General features: G+C 41.5%; 1 protein-coding gene across 2 annotated transcripts in view; it reads right to left on the bottom strand.

Moving 5' to 3' along the window:
• Positions 1 to 20,127, bottom strand: part of FBXO36 (F-box protein 36) — an 86,002-nt gene that overhangs the window by 52,769 nt on the left and 13,106 nt on the right. Inside the window, exon 1 of one of the 2 annotated variants that reach the window (XM_070620045.1) lies at positions 16,836 to 17,119. The exons of the other annotated variant lie outside the window; for it this stretch is intronic. The gene's annotated coding sequence lies outside the window, so the exon portion shown is untranslated. Of the gene's footprint in view, positions 1 to 16,835; positions 17,120 to 20,127 lie in introns of those variants that run through there. 2 annotated transcript variants of the gene reach the window in all.

Below are 20,127 nucleotides of genomic sequence, written 5' to 3'. Positions count from 1 at the left end.
CCTCACCAATCTATTGTCTGTGCTGTAAACTTGAAGCCCTCCACCCCCAGCCAATGTCTGGGCTTTTGAAATTTAAAATCCTACACCCTTGCCTCTGAGAACCTGGTCTTGGGACATTCCTCTAAGGCAATGAGTGAAGCTGACTTAAGGTAGGAAAGCAGATATTGAAGGGAAAACAAGATAAGGAAATTCAAGAGAAAGTCCCCGATCAAACCTAAAGTTTGGTCTGGTCTTGCAGCCCTGTGTGACAGCATAAACTTGCAAACACACAGTTTAAAATAAAGCAATACGCACCTTACACCCGTTAGATTGGCAAAAACATCCAAAACCAAGAGTGACAAATGTTGGAGAGGTTGTGGAGAAAAAGGAACCCTCATACACTGTTGGTGGGAATGCGAGCTGGTACAGCCACTATGGAAAACAGTACGGAGATTTCTCAAAAAATTAAAAATAGAAATACCCTATGACCCAGCCATCCCATTACTGGGTATCTATCCTAAGAACCTGAAATCAGAAATCCCAAGAGTCCCATGCACCCCTATGTTCATCGCAGCATTATTTACAATAGCCAAGACATGGAACCAACCTAAATGCCCAGAAACTGATGATTGGATAAAGAAGATATGGTGTATATATACACAATGGAATACTACTCAGCCATAAAAAAGGGACAAAATTGTTCCATTTGCATCAACATGGATGGACCTCGAGGGTATTATGTTAAGCGAAATAAGCCAGACAGAGAAAGACGAACTCTATATGACTCCACTCATAGGTGGAAGTTAACATATAGACAAGGAGAACTGATCAGTGGTTACCAGGGAAAAGGGGGGGGTGGGGGGAGGGCACAAAGGGTGAAGTGGTGTATCCACAACATGACTAACAATAATGTACAACTGAAATCTCACAAGGTTGTAATCTATCATAATCTTAATAAAAAAAAATGGGGGGGAAAAATAAAGCAATACCTAAAAGTATTTATAGTAGGTACAGCAATTACAATTATTTATTTATTTATAAACCTATGAACATTTATGAAATGTTCTCTTGGGGAGAAAACTATTTCATTGAAAAAAAGTTGAAACGCATTTTATTCAAAGAGGTTTTTTTCCCCAAGTTACATCCATGACCACAATGCAAAATTTGGTGAGAGTTCTGACGTCAGGCTCAAGTGTAACAGCTGGCCAAACCATCCCATGGCCCTTTCTGGTTAAGCTAAATGGGAATTGAGCAAAATCGTTTGTCAGCATCTGACAAGCTACAATCTAGATCTTTCCTGGTTTCAGGTCCCTGATTTCTGACCTGGGACAGAACTCATCTTATCTCCACACCTCCCGTCCTTCCTTCACTGTCCTGCAGACTCAGCTCTTGATTTTCCATTTAGTGCTTTGAATGCAAGTTCTTGCTCTCACAGCTCGTGTCAGTTCCCCCGAGCCAGTCCTAGGGCTCCCAGTGGCTCCCGGAAGCTACATGCTACGATTCATTTTTCCCCAGACAAAGTAATGTAAAATTTCCTTTAGCTGGCTGCCGTCCAATGTGTCTCCTGTGTTTCAGAGACAAGCTTTTTCAAAGTGCAGTCTGTGCATTGTCTCAATTTCCTCACTTTTCGACCCCCTGCAGCCTGGCTCCACACTGCTACATGGACTCTGCTACTGCTTATGTCAGCAGTGAGTCTTCAGGGATGTGACTGGGAATCATTCATTCATTCAACAAATATTTATTGAGTGTCAGCCACGTGCTAGGGACACAGCAGTGTATGAAATGATCAAAAGGCCCCGTCTCCATGGAGTTTATGTTCTAGTTGGGAGAGAGAGACCCTGTAAATTTGCTTATTTTGTTACTGTCCCCATTTCAGCTTATCCCAACCCCCCAAGACAGAAATGTGGAAGAGCCTGTACGTCTTCACCCTTCATTCAGTCAGTGACTTAAGCCTCAATTCACCTCCCAAATCTCTCTCTCATCCACCCCTTCTCCACATTCCCACTACTTCCCTTAGTTTGGCCATGATGGAAATATTTACACCATAGAAACTGGCAGTTGCTACAAGTCAGGCTTTTTCCCCTGGAGAGCCATTTGTCAAGCATTTACCAGCACACTTTGATTAAGGACCTCAAATCTTTTCCCCTTGAACCGGTACAGAGGTTTTCTGTTCTCCATACCCCTTGTTTTACCCTCCTGGAAGTCATTCTTTACACATCTGCTGCAAGAATGTTCCTTCTAAAACATCAATGTGATCATGTCAACCCTCTGCCTAAGAGTCTTTCCGAGCTCCCCATCCCTTTCAAGGCCTTGGCGCTGTGTATAAACCTTGACCATCCCTCCCACCCTGGAGAAGCACAGGGCTCTCTGTACTTCTGTTCTTGGCCCTTTCCTCACCTCACTGGGAAGACACTACACAGCCTTCCTGGGTGATCTCACCCGTCTCTGAGACTTCTCGCTTGGCTTCCTACCGTCTACGTGCTGGTGATTCACCACGTATATCTCCAGCCCAGATCTCTTGGCTGAATGAACATCTCTACCTGGGCATGCCACCTTAATATATTTAAAACAAAATTCGGTATCTTCTCCTCCAAGCCGCCTCTTCCTGGGTTCTTATGTAAGTGAATGGCATTGCCAGGGGTTGGCACACTCTAGCCAATAGGCCAAATATGCCCACAACTTGAGCTAAGAATGGTTTCTAGAATTTTAAAAAGGAAAAAAACAAAACACCCCAGAAACAAAAGCATAAAGAAGAATATACAACAGAGACCATATGTGGTGTAGGGGAGCAGAATTTGTTATCCCAAAATATGTCTCTCCGGCATAAGGATTATTTTAGGCTGACTTTTTTTCCTTTGGTGAGGAAGATTAGCCCTGGGCTAACATCTGCTGCCAATATCTTCCTCTACCTTGTATGTGGGACACCACCACAGCATGGCTTGATGAGCGGTGTAGAGGTCTACAACCAGGATCCGAACCTGCGAACCCTGGGCCACGAAAGCAGAGGCTCAAACTTAACCACTATGATACTGGTCAGCCCTAGGCTGACTGTCTTTAAGAAACAAAAAACCTGAGGAAGAAGCTTTGACCTTCTCCCTAGCTGCCTGAAAGAATTTAGATAGAGGAACTGCTCCAGGAAGGAGATATCACTATGGATAACTACAGTATAACTCAAACTAGGAGCGGTAGACAGGGAGGAATCGAGCAGGGCCTGCTGGATCAAAGTCCTCTCTGTTTCTCATTGTTTCTGGATGGCCTAGCAAACATTTGTTTACCAAACAGCATTTACTCTTTTCATTCTTCCTGTGAGTCACCTTCCTTCCCTTTGAAACCCCAGACCCTTGCCCTCTTCTTCTTAGTCAAGAATGACGAACATACTTCATTTTGCCTCACTGTCTTTTCATTCTCTCAAGTTAATGTGAATTTCCCATACATATGTAATTAAATTTGATTTTCTCCTGTTAATCTGTCTTATGTCATTTTGATTATTTGACCACCAAAAGAACCAAGAAAGGAAGGGTGGAATGCTCCCCTTCCTGACAGTAGCTTACAAGGCCTAAAATACTTCCTATCTGACCCATTACAGAAAAAGTTTGCCAACCTATGGATATTGCCATTTGCCAAAGAACCTAGGAATCAGTAGTGGTATGAATTAATTAATTAATAGTAATAATTGGCAAAAATTGAGTTTACTGTGTTGAAACACCAGGTGTTCTACATATTTCATTTTATTCTCATATCAACCTATAACTGTTAGGATGTTTTTGGCTACATTTAACAGAAAACCCTGATTAACTGGCTGAAATGGAGTCTAGAAATAAGGAAGGCTCAGGCATAGCATGATTGGTGTTCAGTTATGTCATCAGGGGCCTAGGTTCTTCCATGGCTCTGCTTTCCCAAGCGCAGGCAGTATCGGCTTCTACTAAAGGCTGGTTCCTGCAGGATCACAAATTCACTATCAGTGGCAATTGGTGTTACATAAGTTCTCCTTAACATCTGCTGAGAGAGACAGAAAAACTCTCCCTCAACCATGGGATATGAGGAAGTCCTGCCTATATGACTTAACCAATTAGGACACATGCCTACCCCATTGTTTACTAAATAACTTTCTCTCTCACCCCAAATCCAAATGCTAAGCAAGTCTTCAAAATTATTTTATCTCCTAAATATCTCTTGAGTTTGTTTTTGTTTTTTTTTTGTGAGGAAGATTGTCCCAGAGCTAACATCTGTGCCAATCTTCCTCTACATTGTATGTGGGACGTCACCACAGCATGGCTTTGATGTGGGGTCGGTGAGCCGAGGAGCTGAAAGAAAGATTTCTTGGACTCTCAAGATCTTGCAGTAGTGCTCTTTTATTTAGGGCATAGTGTGGAATAGCATGGGGACAGGACCCATGGGCAGTCAGGCTGCTGCGTGGGGACAGGGCCCACGGGCAGGAGGAGCTGCTGCCGCCCTGAGTTGAGGGTTAGGGCTAATTTTATAAGGCATGCGTATGTGAGTCATCTCTTTACAAGACAAAGGAAGGAACATGAAAAAAAGTTAAAATGCTATCAGTGCAGGTGGGGTCTGGTCATTGGGTGATCCCATGACTTTTAGACAAGAATCAAATCGGATTAAGTAAAGGTCAGAAGCCACCACCCTAAATCAGTTACATGAGATTGCCAGACAGCAACCAACCCAAGTTCTTGCCTTCCCCATGAAGAGTTTCTAGAGACAAGGTCATCTCCCTTCCTTCACAAATGCAAATGTCTCTCAAAGGGCAAGCAAATTCCAGTCCTCATCCGCAGTTCCAAAATTAACCGGCCTAAAATAATCCTCACCAGCTTGATGAGTGGTGTGTAGGTCTGCATCCAGGATCTGAACCCATGAACCCCAGGCCGCCAAAGAGGAACGTGTGAAATTAGCCACTACACCACTGGGCTGGCCCCTTGAGTTTGGTTCTATTATTTACAAATACATCCAAGGGGCTGTAGGATCCTAGAAAGCAGGGACAAGTGTCTTCTCTTCTCCGCATGTCCAATGTCTTCTGTAAAAATTATATGAATGAATGAAGAAACTTCATTCAAGTATCAGGTTTTCATTTTACAGTTGAGGAAAGTGAGATTCAGAGGGTGAGTTTCATTGGCCAAGTTCGCACAACCAGCAAGAATTAATTGAGGTCTGTCTGACACCAAAGTTCATGTTATTTCATTTACACCACATCTCCTTCCTCCTGTTCTGTCATCTTCTCCCTTTCCATTAGCTCCTTCCTCTTAGCCTTAAACATGCTCAAACCTCTCCCTTCCAACAACTAGAATTCTTTGACCATGCACTCCCTACAATTGGAACCTTCTCTGAGCTTTCCCTTTATAACAAATTTCTTGGAAAAATCATCCATTTTCCTTATCTTTATTTCCTCATTTTTTATTCACACACATCATGTTACTGAATCCATCTTGCAAATGTTACCAGGATCCACCCAACCTCCATATCTAAGGGCACACGTCTTTATTTTACTATACTCTGCAGCATTTGACTCCTTCCCTGGTTTCCTCCTCTTCCCAGAATATTCCCAGATTTCCAAGGTTAAGTTCTTTAAGGATTTCCTGCCTTACAATATCTTCCTGCACTTGCACGGGTGGCCTAGAATCCCTTCTTCACATCCCACTTGGACCTTCTATGGCCCAATTTCCACGCAAGCTTCACAGTATCTACTGGAGAGTTCTATTCACTGGGCATGTAGCCCACTGAACTATAACTATTTATCTTTTATGACTACCACTAGCTTCCAAAGCAATCTCCAAGTCTTAGTTAGAGACTTTTTTTTTAACCTGCAGAGTGCCCATGGTGAAAAGCACAGAGTTGAAATCAATAAGTACTTGTTGAATAAATTAATACATTGACTTATCCGGTGGCACATAGCCAGTAAATGGCAGACATCAAATCAAGAAAGGTCAGAGATTTTTCCAGTAGACTATACTGTTGAAAACAACAGTAAGTTTTCTAGGTATTAGAACTCATCAATATGTGGGATATAAACTAAATAAATCAATACTTTGAAAGATACAAAATTTTATTTATGTAAGTAATATTTATATTTTAATTTAAGTTTATAGATTTCTATTAATATAAATTTAGATTTACTTCAACTATTTCTATTTAAACACATATTTTCTGTATACTAATTATGCATTTATGTATTAATTTTAATTTAAAAGTCAAAAAGAAGAAAGATGCTAAGCAATCTAAACAGCTGAGAAATCCTTATTGTTATGAAATGACCACAAAAGCACTTTTCTGTGAATCAGCAGAGTATTCCACTGTTATGTGAAATTTAGTATTTTAATCATATTAAATACATTTAAAAACTAAGACTGCCATTCAGCCACATCTTCTGATTTTACAGTAGATAAGGGGCCACAACAAAGGGGCGAAACAATGGTTGCCTGCTGCTTTGCCTCTTTTTGAAATGCTAAGCGAGGGCAGGTGCTGGGGAAGCCAACTTGATAGAAATGAAGAAAGAATTCTCAGGCAGCCTTACTTAACTGGCCATAAAAGAGAAGAAGATATTAAACTCCACAAAAGCTCTAAAAACTTTGCAGGTTGGGCTTCAGGCTATTTCTAGTCAAACTGGTGGGTAATCCTACAAATTAGAAAACAAAAAAGGGAGGTGACATGTTTTCGAAATTTAAAACTGGGAAATACTACAGTCAACAGGTCTGTAAGTAAATAGATTATAATTAGCCTTATCTCTTCAAGGTGCACCACAATTTTATTTCCATTTAACTGCTATGAATTGCACAAAGGCATCTCATTTCTTTGTAAATAAAGCTTTTTGCAACAAAAATTAAAATGAAATAAAACATAAAAAATACTACATAGGGGCCAGCCCCATGGTGTACTGGTTAAGTTTGGTATGCTCTGCTTCGGTGGCCCAGGGTTCATGGGTTCAGATCCTGGGCATGGGACCACACCATTTGTCAGCCATGCTGCAGCAGTGACCCACATACAAAATAGAGGCACAGATGTTAGCTCAGAGACAATCTTCCCCACCAAAACCAAAACAAAAAATGACGAGATTGGGGTGGGGAGATAAGCTGTGTAGAGTTGCTGTGGGGAGAAGCCAATCCTTAAAAACTCAAAACTTCAGTGATATAAATGAGCTCTTACACTGTGTGCATAAATAATATCTTGCTAGATTTGCTGATAATTACTGTAGACATATTTCTGAAGAAAAAATAAAAATGAGGAGTCCTAAATGATTGAAATTTACTCTGAAGCCATAAATATATTTCCTTTCCCCAACCCAACTCCTCAGATTTATAAAAAATAAAATGAAAGAATTGAAATATATTATCCATTGAGGTGATCATCTAAGTTCCAATTATTTTTTCAGTAGAAAGTTTAAAAACCTGCCAATTAGGATGTCTCCACCCACTATGGACTACCACAAAAAGGTGAGTCAGTTTTCCTGGAGTGTGTTTGCATTTACTGACTTTTAGCAACAATGGCCACACCTCTTCCTGAACTGTTAGCTGGCAAAGCTCTCCACATTACTTTCTTAATGATTTTGATTTTTTAAAGAGAACATTTAGGGGCTGGCCCCATGGCCGAGTGTTAAGTTCGCATTCTCGGCTTTGGCGGCCCAGAGTTTCACCGGTTTGGATCCTGGGCGCGGACATGGCACCGCTCATCAAGCCATGCTGAGGCAGCGTCCCACATGCCACAACTAGAAGGACCCACAACTAAAATATACAACTATATACTGGGGGAATTTGGGGAGAAAAAGCAGGAAAAAAAAAGAAGATTGGCAACCGTTGTTAGCTCAGGTGTCAATCTTTAAAAAAAAATACTAAAGAGAACATTTAAAAACATTAAAAAGGCTTTATAGTTTTCACAACAATGATAAGGTTGATAGGAAACAATTCAAATAATAATAAAAAGTATGATGAAAAAGTAAAAAAAAAAATCTAAAATCCCATTTCCAGGCATTAAAGAGTATTCTCACATTCTCCAAACATTTTGCAGATTCTATATATACATTTATAGATTGATTTCTGTGTGTGTGTATATTTATTAGTTTTACATGAAGAGGATAATAATAAACATGCTCATTTGTAATGTCTTCTTTCATTCTATGTCATAGACATCTATTCATCTGATGTGTAAATAGAACATCATTGTTTTGGTGGCTTCAGTGTTCTCTTATACAGAAGTATACGTAATTTTCTTAAGGAATTTTCTTTTTTTTTTTAAGATTTTATTTTTTTTTCCTTTTTCTCCCCAAAGCCCCCCGATACGTAGTTGTATATTCTTCATTGTGGGTCCTTCTAGTTGTGGCATGTGGGACGCTGCCTCAGCGTGGTTTGATGAGCAGTGCCATGACCGCGCCCAGGATTTGAACCAACGAAACACTGGGCCGCCTGCAGTGGAGCGAGCGAACTTAACCACTCGGCCACAGGGCCAGCACCTTAAGGAATTTTCTATTGAAGGACTTTTCATTTGTCGCCCCCCCCCCCCCCCCGCTCTTTTTGGTTATTATAAATAATGCTGTGATGAATATCCAGTTTATGTGTCATTTCAAATTTATGTAATTATCTCCTGAGGGTAAATGCCCTGAGGTGGGATGCCAGGGTAAAGGACACACATACATTACTTGACTAAATTTTGCTGAATTGCCTTTGGCAAGTATATTGGTCAGGATTAGGTTTAACTGAAAATGACAGAACACCCAACAAGCTGGCTTACACAAGACAGCAGTTTATGTGTTTCTGTAAGAGAGGAGGCAGTCCCTGACCCTGGGGACCAGGCACCTTCCATTTTGGTACTCCATCATCTTCAGAACTTGGTTTCTTCTGCACGGGGGGAGATGGCTGCTCAAGTCCTGGCCATCAAATCTGCACTCCAGCCAGCAGGAAGGAGGAAGGGACAAAAAGGGTCTAACTCCCAAGGACTCTTCTGTGAAGTCACACTCACCACTTCTGCCGACATCCTATCGGCCGGAATTTGGTCGTGTGGCTACATCTACCTGCAGGGGAGACTGAGAAATGTCGTCTTTTTTTCTGGGATGCCCATATGTTCAGCTAAAAGTCAGGTAATCTTTTACTAAGGACAGGGGAAAAAAGACATTAGGGACAAGTAAAGGTTTCTGCCATAGGAAAGATGTACTAATTTGCACACCTGTCAGCATCACATAAAAGGAGCCATTTCCCATGCCTTTACCCACGCTGTTCTATCAGCCTCTTCTCATTGCAAATGCCTTTCATTACTTACAAGGAAAAATACTTAACCCATCCTCAAATAAGCCGTGTAGCTTATGCCACCAATATCAGTGATGCATACTTTTCCCCTCCAAAAGCAAAAAGAAGATGCAAACATGGGGACACAAGAGTTCCTCTGCCTTGACTTGTGCTTCAACGTTAAAATTCTGTCCTCCCTCTCGGTAATCTAACCCATAGTTTTATATGCTGCCGAGTCAAAATCTGTATTTTCATTTCTGACCTCCAGAGTCCTACTAAATTATCCAGCTGCTTCCTGTGCACATCCACCTGGGTAATCCACTGGCATCTTATGCTCAACTTCAAAAATTGATCTCATCTTCTTTTCTTACAAACCTACCTACTCCTCCTCCTGCAGTCCTTATTTTGGTGGCATTAGTTGAGTCATTCTAGACTCTTAGCTCTCTGTGATTAAAAAACATTGACTCTGCGGCCAAATTATATCAATTGCACTTTCTTAACAACTCTTGACATTCCTTTCATCTCCACTGTGCTTTTGAGGATCACAATAAAATCTCCTAAGAGGGCTCTCCACCTCCACGCATGAAGCAGGCTGTCTTCAACACGGCAGGTGAAGGCTTCGTACTAAAATGCTACCATGAATGTGATCTTTTTTTTTCTCTTAATTGAAAATCCTTTAAAGTCTCTCCATGGCCAAAATCCTCAGTGTGGCATACCCGGCCCCCCAGACAGTGACCCCTGCCCGCCTCTTCATCAGCATCATCTCACGCTAGGCCCATGACTACACCCCACATTTCAACACATCGCTTGTAGTTTCACAACTGTAGTATCATAATTCAGTGACTTTGCTAAGATGGACCTTCCTAGAATTCTTCCTGCTCCCCACTTCAGTCCCTGGAAAATATCTATTCCATTTTTTAAAGATTCAGATGCTATAGTCAAATCCTGAAGAAAACCCCTCCTAAGATGTAATCCCCTACATGTGGGCGACTTCCTTGCTTTGTGCCATTTTTGTGCTCTGTACTTGCTTCTAAAATATTATAGCAAAAAGGATCAACATTTATTAATCCAACAAATATTTACTGAATTCCCACTGCGTGCTCAGCGTTATGCTAAGAGCTGGATCCAGGACCATGTGCAAGCTGAACATGGACCTCAGGCTGCTGCCGCCTTTAGTCTATACTCTTCTTTGCTAGAAAAGAACTTCTCCTTCCCCATCAATCTCAATGAGATGCTAAGAAGCTGATGTTGCCTTGTTGATGAAGACGTCAAGAGATATTTTCTTCAGTGTCTTGTCGCTTAGTCAAATGTTCATTTATTTTTGCTTTTATGACTCCATGCTGTTGGCTGCCACTATCAAGAGTCATTTGGATGTTTAAGATAGGAAAATTTGAGGTAACCTTTATTTGACTTATTATTTCTCAAGCTCTTTCCTCAAATTTACCCCTGAAAAAGGCCAGGTTAAGGGGAATTCTGGCAGAGATGAAGGTAGACCTGAGAACAAGATGAATAACTCAGCAAAGACTGGGGAAAAGGTGTTCCAGGTGGAGGGGTAGCAGAAACAAAGACTAAAGGACAGATGTGACATTGGGTGAGTTCAAGAGATGACATCTATGTGAGGACAGGACCCCCACAAACAAGGTTGCAGAGGCTTAGCTCACAGCACACCTTGGTCACAGCAGAGCACTGTGTACTTGGCCCACCTGGCTCACACATGTCCCCTGGAAGAGCAGGTCTGAGGCCTCCATGCTCTGCCTCTGCAGCCCTTCTCCCTCCTACGGCTGCTCTGCAAAAGCTCTACTCCCATTCTACTTCCTTTTCATCTTCCCAATCTCCAGTTTCCTCTTTTATTATCTATCGCCAACAGGAATAGTCTTGGACGAAAAACCTTAAGGAAAGAGAAGATACACAGAAGGAAATCCAGGTACACTAAATTTTGCCCCAAAAGAAATCCAAGATAAGGAGAAACTTGTGAGGTAGAGCAGTGTGACACAGTGCATTCCAGATAGATCAAGAAAGGTCTGGGTGTGTTATTCAGGATCAATCTTGAGTATTTAGTAAGAAAGCAATCATGTTGGGTTATGTAACTTGGAAAGGCAGTGGTGTGGCTGGCCTCAGGCATCGGATTGTCAGCCCCCTCTCTTTCCTTCTGTTTCTCTTCTTCTCTGCTGTTGGCCTCATTATCCTCTATTGCAGATGTATGTCCCTCATGCAGGGGGGAGCCTGGCAGCTAGAAACTCCAAGCCTACATCTGAGGATCTCCAGAGAAACAAGAAACTAACTCTCCCTCTTCAGCTGAAGTTGAAAAATCCCAGGGAATGATTGTAGTGGTCCAGTCTGTGTCAACCACCTACATGCATCCTGGAGGCAGAGGGATTAATGATTGGCCAGGCCTGGCTCACGTGCTCATCTTTGTGCTTGCCCCCCAGTGGATCCCTCAAAGGAGTGGAGGCGCAAGGAGTGGAGAGGGGCAGTGGCTGGAATGAATTCCGGGCAGAAAATAAATTGTCGTTTTGGTTGGAACAGAGACTTTGTGGCAAAGAATATCAGGAGAAAAGTTAGGAGTGGGAAATGGGGCCAGATTGTATAGCTCAACACCCTGTAAGCGAAGCGGAGCACCAGATCTCCTGAAAAGTCTATGTATGTGCTTGTGCACAGCTGATTCTCGTTATTCACAGTACTTAGGTTCTAGAAAGTCGCTGCCAATGCTGAATTAGCGAACACCGGATCACTGCCCTAGGGGAAAACCGGGTAGGTTCCTGGGAGCCTCTGATCACATTTTCATCAACGGATCAACACGTAACCTTGTTTTATGTGTGTTTCTGTTTAAAGATACTTTATTTAACACATGTTGTTGATTCATTAACACTGAACTCACAACCAACAGCACTGTAATTCAGGCCTGAACGAAGCTTATCTAACACACATATTTTCTCCATAAGGCACATCACAGCCTGTTTGCACTTGGGAACATGAGGCAACACTTCAGCACTATGCTTGGAGGCCGTTTTATTATTTTTTTACTTTTATTTTTTGAGAAAGATTAGCCCTGAGCTAACTACTGCCAATCCTCCTCTTTTTGCTGAGGAAGACTGGCCCTGGGGCCGGCCTGGTGGCGCAGCTGTTAAGTGCACACGTTCTGCTTCTCTGCCGCTGGGGGTTTGCTGGTTGGGATCCCGGGAGCGGACATGGCACCGCTTGGCAAAAGCCATGCTGTGGTAGGCATCCCACGTATAAAGTAGAGGAAGATGGGCATGGATGTTAGCTCAGGGCCAGTCTTCCTTAGCAAAAAGAGGAGGATTGGTAGTAGTTAGCTCAGGGCTAATCTTCCTCAAAAAAAAAAAAAAAAAAAAAACTGGCCCTGAGCTAACATCCGTGCCCATCTTCCTCTACTTTATACATGGGCTGCCACAGCATTGCTTTTGCCAAGCGGTGCCATGTCCCCATCTGGGATCTGAACCAGCGACCCTGGGCCACGAGAAGTGGAATTGTGCACTTAACCACTGCACCACTGGGCCGGCCCTTGGAGGCCATTTTACACAGTGAAATTACCACCAAAAAGCACAAAAATGAGAACAACGTGGCACTAAGTAGACCATGAAAAGGACACTTGTTTACAGAATGAGAGCTGAACCAAGAAGTCAGCTGGCTGCCTTGTTCTATCTCACCTGGGAATCTGGCAGTGGGTAGACTCAATTTTTTCTCTGCTCTGCATATGTCCAGGAATGACTGGGAAAGCACCAAGAATATACTGATTTTGGGGTTACAAATAAATTTTTAGCGAGCAGGCAAATTCACAAATACAGAAAGTGTGAATAATTAGGACTGACTGTATTTTCCCCTCACTATATTGGAAGATTCATCGAGCAGTGGTGGGCAGGAAGGAGGAAGGCACCAGATGTGGAGACCAACTGAGAGAAGCAGCAGCACTGGTGGGAGGCACTGAGGGAGGGACAGGGAGGCCATGAGGGGTGAACACAGGAGAATCCAAAGGAACGGAGGACGAGACTTGATTTCCAATTGGATATGAAGGGAAGAAGACAGCAATGTCAAGGAGGAGGGAGGAGTCAGTAGCTTGAGCCTAGAAAGATGAAGAACCAAGTCTGGAAGGGGACCTGACTTTGAGCAAGCTGCTGAATTCTGAAGGGGGCCTTTGGTCCTGTCAGATGTTATGTATTCTTCACTCTGAAAAATTTTTTTAGAGTATATATGTAACTGAGGAGCTGGAGGCAGCCACTGAGACAGAATTTGGCATAAAAGGGTATGAATGTGTAAATAATTTTTCCTGCTGAATGCGAAGTTTTCCCTTAAAAAAAAAGTGCTACAGAGACATTTTATGTAACAACACAAGACCCCAAATAGGCAAAGGAATCCTGAGAAAAAGAACAAAGCTGGAGGTATCACATTCCCTGATTTCAAAATATACCGCAAAGCTCTAGCAACCAAAACGACATGGTACTGGCACAAAAACAGACACACAGATCAATGGAACAGAATCGAGAGGCCAGAAATAAACTCACAAATCTATGGATAGCTAATCTTCAACAAGGGAGCCAAGAACATACAATGGAGAAAGGAGAGTCTCGTCAATAAATGGTGTTGGGAAAACTGGACAGCTACATGCAAAAGAATGAAAATAGATCATTATCTTACACCATACACAAAAACTAACTCAAAATGGATTAAAGACTTGAATGTAAGACCTGAAAGCATTAAACTTCTAGAAGAAAACATAGGCAGTACACTCTTCAACATCGGTCTTAGCAGCATATTTTCAAGTACTATGTCTGATCAGGCAAGTGAAACAATAGCAAAAATAAACAAATGGGACTACATCAAACTAAAAAGCTTCTGCATAGCAACAGAAACCATCAAGAAGACAAAAAGACAACCTAACAATTGGGAGAAGATATTTGGAAACCATCTATCAGATAAGGGGTTAACATCCAAAATATACAAAGAACTCATACATCTCAACAACAAAAAAAACTAACAACCCAATTAAAAAATGGGCAAAAGAGCTGAACAGACATTTCTCCAAAGAAGATATACAGATGGCCAACAGGCACATGAAAAGATGTTCAACATCATTAACTATCAGGGAGATGAAAATCAAAACTACAATGAGATATCACCTCACTCCTGTCAGAATGGCTCTAATTAACAAGACAGGAAACAACAAGCATTGGAGAGGATGTGGAGAGAAGGGAACTCTCCTTTACTGCTGGCGGGACTGCAAACTGGTGCAGCCACTATGGAAAACAGTACAGAGATTTCTCAAAAAATTAAGAACAGATCTACCATGTGATCCAGCTATTCCATGCTGGGTATTTATCCAAAGACCATGAAAACACGAATGCATACATGCACCCCTATGTTCACTGCAGCATTATTCACAATAGCCAAGACTTGGAAGCAACCTAGGTGCCCATCAAGGGACAAACGGATGAAGAAGATGTGGTATATATACACAATGGAATACTACTCAGCCATAAGAAAGGATGAAATATGGCCATTTGTGATAACATGAATGGACCTTGAGGGTACTATGCTAAGTGAAATAAGTCAGAGGGATAAAGTCAAATACCATATGATCTCACTCATAAGTAGAAGATAACAACAACAACAACAACAAAGAAACACATAGAAACAGAGATTGGCTTGGTGGTCACCAGAGGGGAAGGAGCTGGGGAAGAGGTGATTAGGCACATGAGTGTGGTGATGGATTGTAATTAGTCTTTGTGTGGTGAACATGATGTAATCTACATAGATTTCAAAATATAATGATGTACACCCGAAATTTATATAATGTTATAAATCAATGTTACTGCAATTAAAAAAAAAGAAGAAAAAAGGAGACATTTTAATAGTTTTGTAGAGGAGAAAGACTCATCTTGAAACTAAAGGAACTTACCAGAACAAAAATGTAAGGTAGGGAAGGAAATTGTGCCAATAATTTGAATGTCTTACTTCATAAAATCCTTAAATCATTATTAGGAGGTAGAAAGTATTATCTCCACTTTTGTCTGGGTAAGAAAACAAGATCAGTGACCAGCCCTGTGGCCTAGTGGTTAAGTTTGACATGCTCTGCTTCAGTGGCCTGGGTTTTGTTCCCAGGTGCAAACCTACCTCCCTCATTGGCGGCCATGCTGTGGTGGGACCCACATACAAAAGAGAGGAAGATTGGCACAGATGTTAGCTCAGGGCGAATCTTCCTCTGCAAAAAACAGGAAGATTGGCAACGGATGCTAGCTCAGGGCAAATGTTCCTCAGCAAAAAAAAAAAGAAAAAGAAAACGAGACCATTTCAAGAGTTCAATGGCTCATCTCCCCTCCTTCATTCTCAGAGAAACTTCCTCCCTCTCCCTCCTGTCTTCCACATTGCTGTAGTCAGAGTAAGTTCCATCCTGCAGCTTCAGTCATGTCATTCTCCTCTGCAAAAATCCTTGGTGGATCCCTATTACCTAGAACAGCAGTATTCAAACTTTTAGTTTTTCATAGCAGAACCCCTTTATTAAGGGAAATTCGGTACAGATTTTATTTATATCTGTTTGTATAGATCTATGTCAATTTATGTTTATCTATTGAATGAAAGGGGTATTTTGTGAAGTTTTTTAATAAGTTCAGATTAATAGCACTTATTATCAAGTTAACAAGAATAAAGAAACTATTCTGATAAAAAGAGAACTTTGAAATTCTGCAGTGAAATATAGATGAGAATGAATATTATTAGTGTTACTCAGGACCAGTAGTCAATTAATTTTTGCATTTATTATAAAATAATACAGGGAAAACCCTGATCCATGCGGAGGATCATAAACCTGTTTGCCACATTACATCTAGAGTGATTTTTTAAAAATGCAAATGCGATCACCACATTTCACAAAGTTTAAAATGCCATCGAATGTAAGTTGAATCATTATTTTATGTATAGCCTAGAACGAAAAAATGCTAATTAAACTCTGAGTTTTGGAGATATTAAGATGTAAAAAAAAGTGTGTCTCACAATCATTGGGATACAGTATGCCAGCCACTTCATCCTCTAAAAAACCAACGGCTCCTGGTTCTCTCGGTAACAGGACAAAGCTGATTATATCCTAAGAAGCCTGCATGGCCTCACCAGACCACTCTCCATCTGCACTGCCCTTCTTTTCATTCACTTCATCTTCCAGGTCGCAGATGAAGCTTCATTTCCTCTGGAGAGCCTTCCCTGACCAGGTCACATCCTCAAGTATGTGGGTGTCGCTCCTTGACAGCACTTAACCATGGCTGACATCTTGCTGGGTTGACATCTTGGCTTGGCTAATATCTTTATTTGATCAGCAGCTAGCTCCATGAGGGCAGAGAACAGGGAACTTCTGTTCCCTACTGTATCCTTAGTGCTTGGGACAGCACCCAGTATCACCCGGTACACAGGAGGCACTCAAACATTTGCCAAATGAATGAATTTAAATCATCTTTTTTTAATTCACATTGCTGATTTGAGAATACTCTTCAATTCAAAGGATCCAGAAGATCCAAAAATGTAAGAGTAGTTAAGGCTTCTATTTCAGAGCTGAATCATTAACAATATCTACCAAATTCTTGTCTCCTTATCACAAACACCAAATTCAGACAAAATGCATTGAAAATTACTTACTATGTGTTAAGACTCTCTGGCTTGATGTTATTACCACAAGGCGGTCAATGAGTTTTCGCGAACTCTCAGCGTTCCAAGATTCTGTGCTGAGCTGATGTGTCTGAACTTCTGCTGACTTTCAGGCCTCCTCTCTGCTCTGATTATACCTGCCTTGTACAGGCACGAATCCAAAGAGGGTTGGGCAGCGCTCAGCCTTCCCAAACAATGACACATTTGTCAGAAATTCTATTGTGTTCGCAGCGATGACAGATGCTTTCCTCTGGCCTGCACCAAAACATGTTCATCTAGATTTTGGAAGCACAAGTTAAGGCATTAAACTGTGGTATATAAAACATTTCAGAGGGTAGGTATTTCTTTTGTATTGCAGGTTTTAAATTAGTAGAAAATATTCCTGAAGAGGAGATTTGAATAAGATGCTTGTGGAACCTCAGAAGCACGTTATTTGAAAAACCAAAGGGTAATCTGAAAACCACTGGCTGGCTGAGTCAATTCTTAATTCTTGATTTACCAGGCACTTCTTGACCTGCTTACTCCCTGGCTGTTTCTCAGTGGTCCTGACACCCAGCTCTTCATCCTACGACAGCACGTTACATATCACTGGCCCTGGAACAAGTCCTGCTCTCACACGCCCTCGGCCCAGAGGACACTCCCCACCTCTTCTTTGTCTTGGTCTCAGCTCACATCTAGTCCTCGTGAGGTCTTCTCTGACCACTGCCACAGCTCAGGATTCGCTCCAGTGCTCTCACCAGGCGGTTCTCATCCACTGCACATGACCTTGCTGTAGTCTGTGTTTGTTTCCTGCCAGACTGCAAGCTTCTAGAGGGAAGGCACTCCATCTTTGCTTGGTTGGCCTGGTCTGGGGCTTGGTGTGCAGCAAACGCTTAATGAAGCCCTTTCTCTCATACCCTTGCCAACGTGGATAGTTTCAGTTTTTTGCGAGTGGAAACATTTCTATCTTGTGGTTTTAAATTGCATTTCCTTCAGATGGCCAACAGGCACATGAAAAGATGTTTAACATCACTAATCATCAAGGAAACGCAAATCAAAACTGCAATGAGGGGCCGGCCCAGTGGCAAAGCAGTTAAGTTCCCACTTTCCACTTCAGCAGCCTGGGGTTTGCTGGTTCGGATCCCTGGTGCGGACCTATGCACAGCTTGTCAAGCCATGCTGTGGCAGACATCCCACATATAAAATAGAGGAAGATAGGTATGGATGTTAGCTCAGGGCTAATCTTCCTAAAAAAAAAAAAACAAAAACAAAACACAAAAAACAAAACAAAACAAAAACTACAATGAGATATCACCTCATACCTCTCAGAATGGCTGTAATTAACAAGATGAGAAATAGTAAGTGCTGGAGAGGATGTGGAGAAAAGGGGACCCTCATACGCTGCTGGTGGGAATGCAAACTGGTGCAGGCACTATGGAAAACAGTACGGAGATTCCTCAAAAAATTAAAAATAGAAATACCATATGATCCATCTATCCCACTACTGGGTATTTATCCAAAGAACTTGAAATCAATAATTCAAAGAGACTTATGCACCTCTATGTTCATTGCAGCCTTACTCACAAGAGCCAAGATGTGGAAGCAACCCAAGTGCTCAACGACTGATGAATGGATAAAGAAGATGTGGTATATACATAGGATGGAATGCTACTGAGCCATAAAAAAGAGAAAATTGTCCCATTTGCAACAACATGGATGGACCTTGAGAGTATTATATTAAACGAAATAAGCCAGACAGAAAAAGACAAACACCATATGATTTCACTCATCTGTGGAAGATAAACAAACACATAGATAAGGGAGAACAGATTAGTGGTTATCAGAGGGGAAGGCGGTGGGAGGGTGGGCAAAAGGGGTAAAGGGGCACAGGTGTATAGTGATGGATGGAAACTAGACTATTGGTGGTGAGCACGAGGCAGTCTACACAGAAACTGATCTATAATAATGTACATCTGAAATTATACAGTTACACAATGTTATAAATCAATATGACCTCAATAAAATAAAAAATAAACAAAATTGTATTTCCTTGATCACTAGTAAGTTTAAGCATCTTTCCATGTTTATTACTTGTGTATTTGTTTAGGTGACTGTTTCTTCATATTCTTTACCTATTTTTCCATGAGCCTATTTATCTCATTCATTTGTAGGATTTTTTTTTTTTCCTGCCTTGACACTTTTTTTCTTTGCTTGAGGAAGATTGTCACTGAGCCAACATCTGTGCCAATCTTCCCCTATTTTATGTGGGATGTCACCACAGCATGACTCGACGAGTGGTACTAGGTCTGCACCTGGGATCTGAACCTGCGAACTCAGGGCTGCTGAAGCAGAACGCGTGAACTTAAGCACTACACCACCGGGCTGGCCCTGAGAGACTATTTTGAAAGCTCTCCCAAGTAGGAAATTGCATAGCCTTCCATAGTAATTCATCACACTCAGCCAGTTCTTCCCTGTTTAATCTAAATCCCACACACTGCAGTTGGGGCCACTTCCTCTTGTTTTGACCCCTGCTGTGTAAATGGAGAATAGTTGATTATCATCAGTTATGACTAAATCATTCTTTAAAAAAAAAAAGTACTATTAAATAACCCAGGCCTCTGTTGCTTAATTGAATAATCATAGTTATTTCAACCTTTACTCATAGATCTTATTTCCTAATTATTTTTATCTTCATTACTAAACTCTAAGTCCTCTACGTTCTTTAGTGCAGAATCTAGAGCTTAAAAATGGGAACCAGGGACTGGCTCGTGGTGGGCACAACTGGAAGATGACCTCAGGGTTCCTGATTTCTGCACTCCTATTCCTGTCTCTCATTATGGTGCCTTTACCCCTTACACAGCTACTTTCTTGTTTCCTTGGTTGATAGTCACCCGGAAAATATCCATCAGCCAGACTGAGGGGGATTCAGAGCAAGGATTCTTTTAGCTGATTATTGCTTTGCAAGTATTTGACACTCTTAAATCAAAATTCTCTGTCAATCTCTTACCATGTTAGTAAGGAATCTACATTAATAAGGCTGATCCTATCCTCTAAGATTATACCATTATAAGCAGCAAATTTAATGAATATGTTTCTTTTTGTTTTTCCTAGATTGCTGGCCACTTAGTCCTGACCACCCATCTTCCCAGATGGCGTGTATTTTCATAACCACGCTCTGAGTCTGGTTCTTTGTCCAGCGAGCCTGATAGGATGGTTGTAATCTGATTCCCTAATAGACTGATGAGGTTTTCCTAGAGAACATAATTTTAAACCCTGAAAGTCAAAATAGACTGCAGCAAGTCTT

This window comes from Equus przewalskii, chromosome 5 (assembly GCF_037783145.1).
Source record: "Equus przewalskii isolate Varuska chromosome 5, EquPr2, whole genome shotgun sequence".
NCBI lineage: Eukaryota > Metazoa > Chordata > Mammalia > Perissodactyla > Equidae > Equus > Equus przewalskii.
The sequence above is the reverse complement of the archived record's forward strand: the minus strand, read 5'-3'. Positions and strand labels throughout refer to the sequence as shown.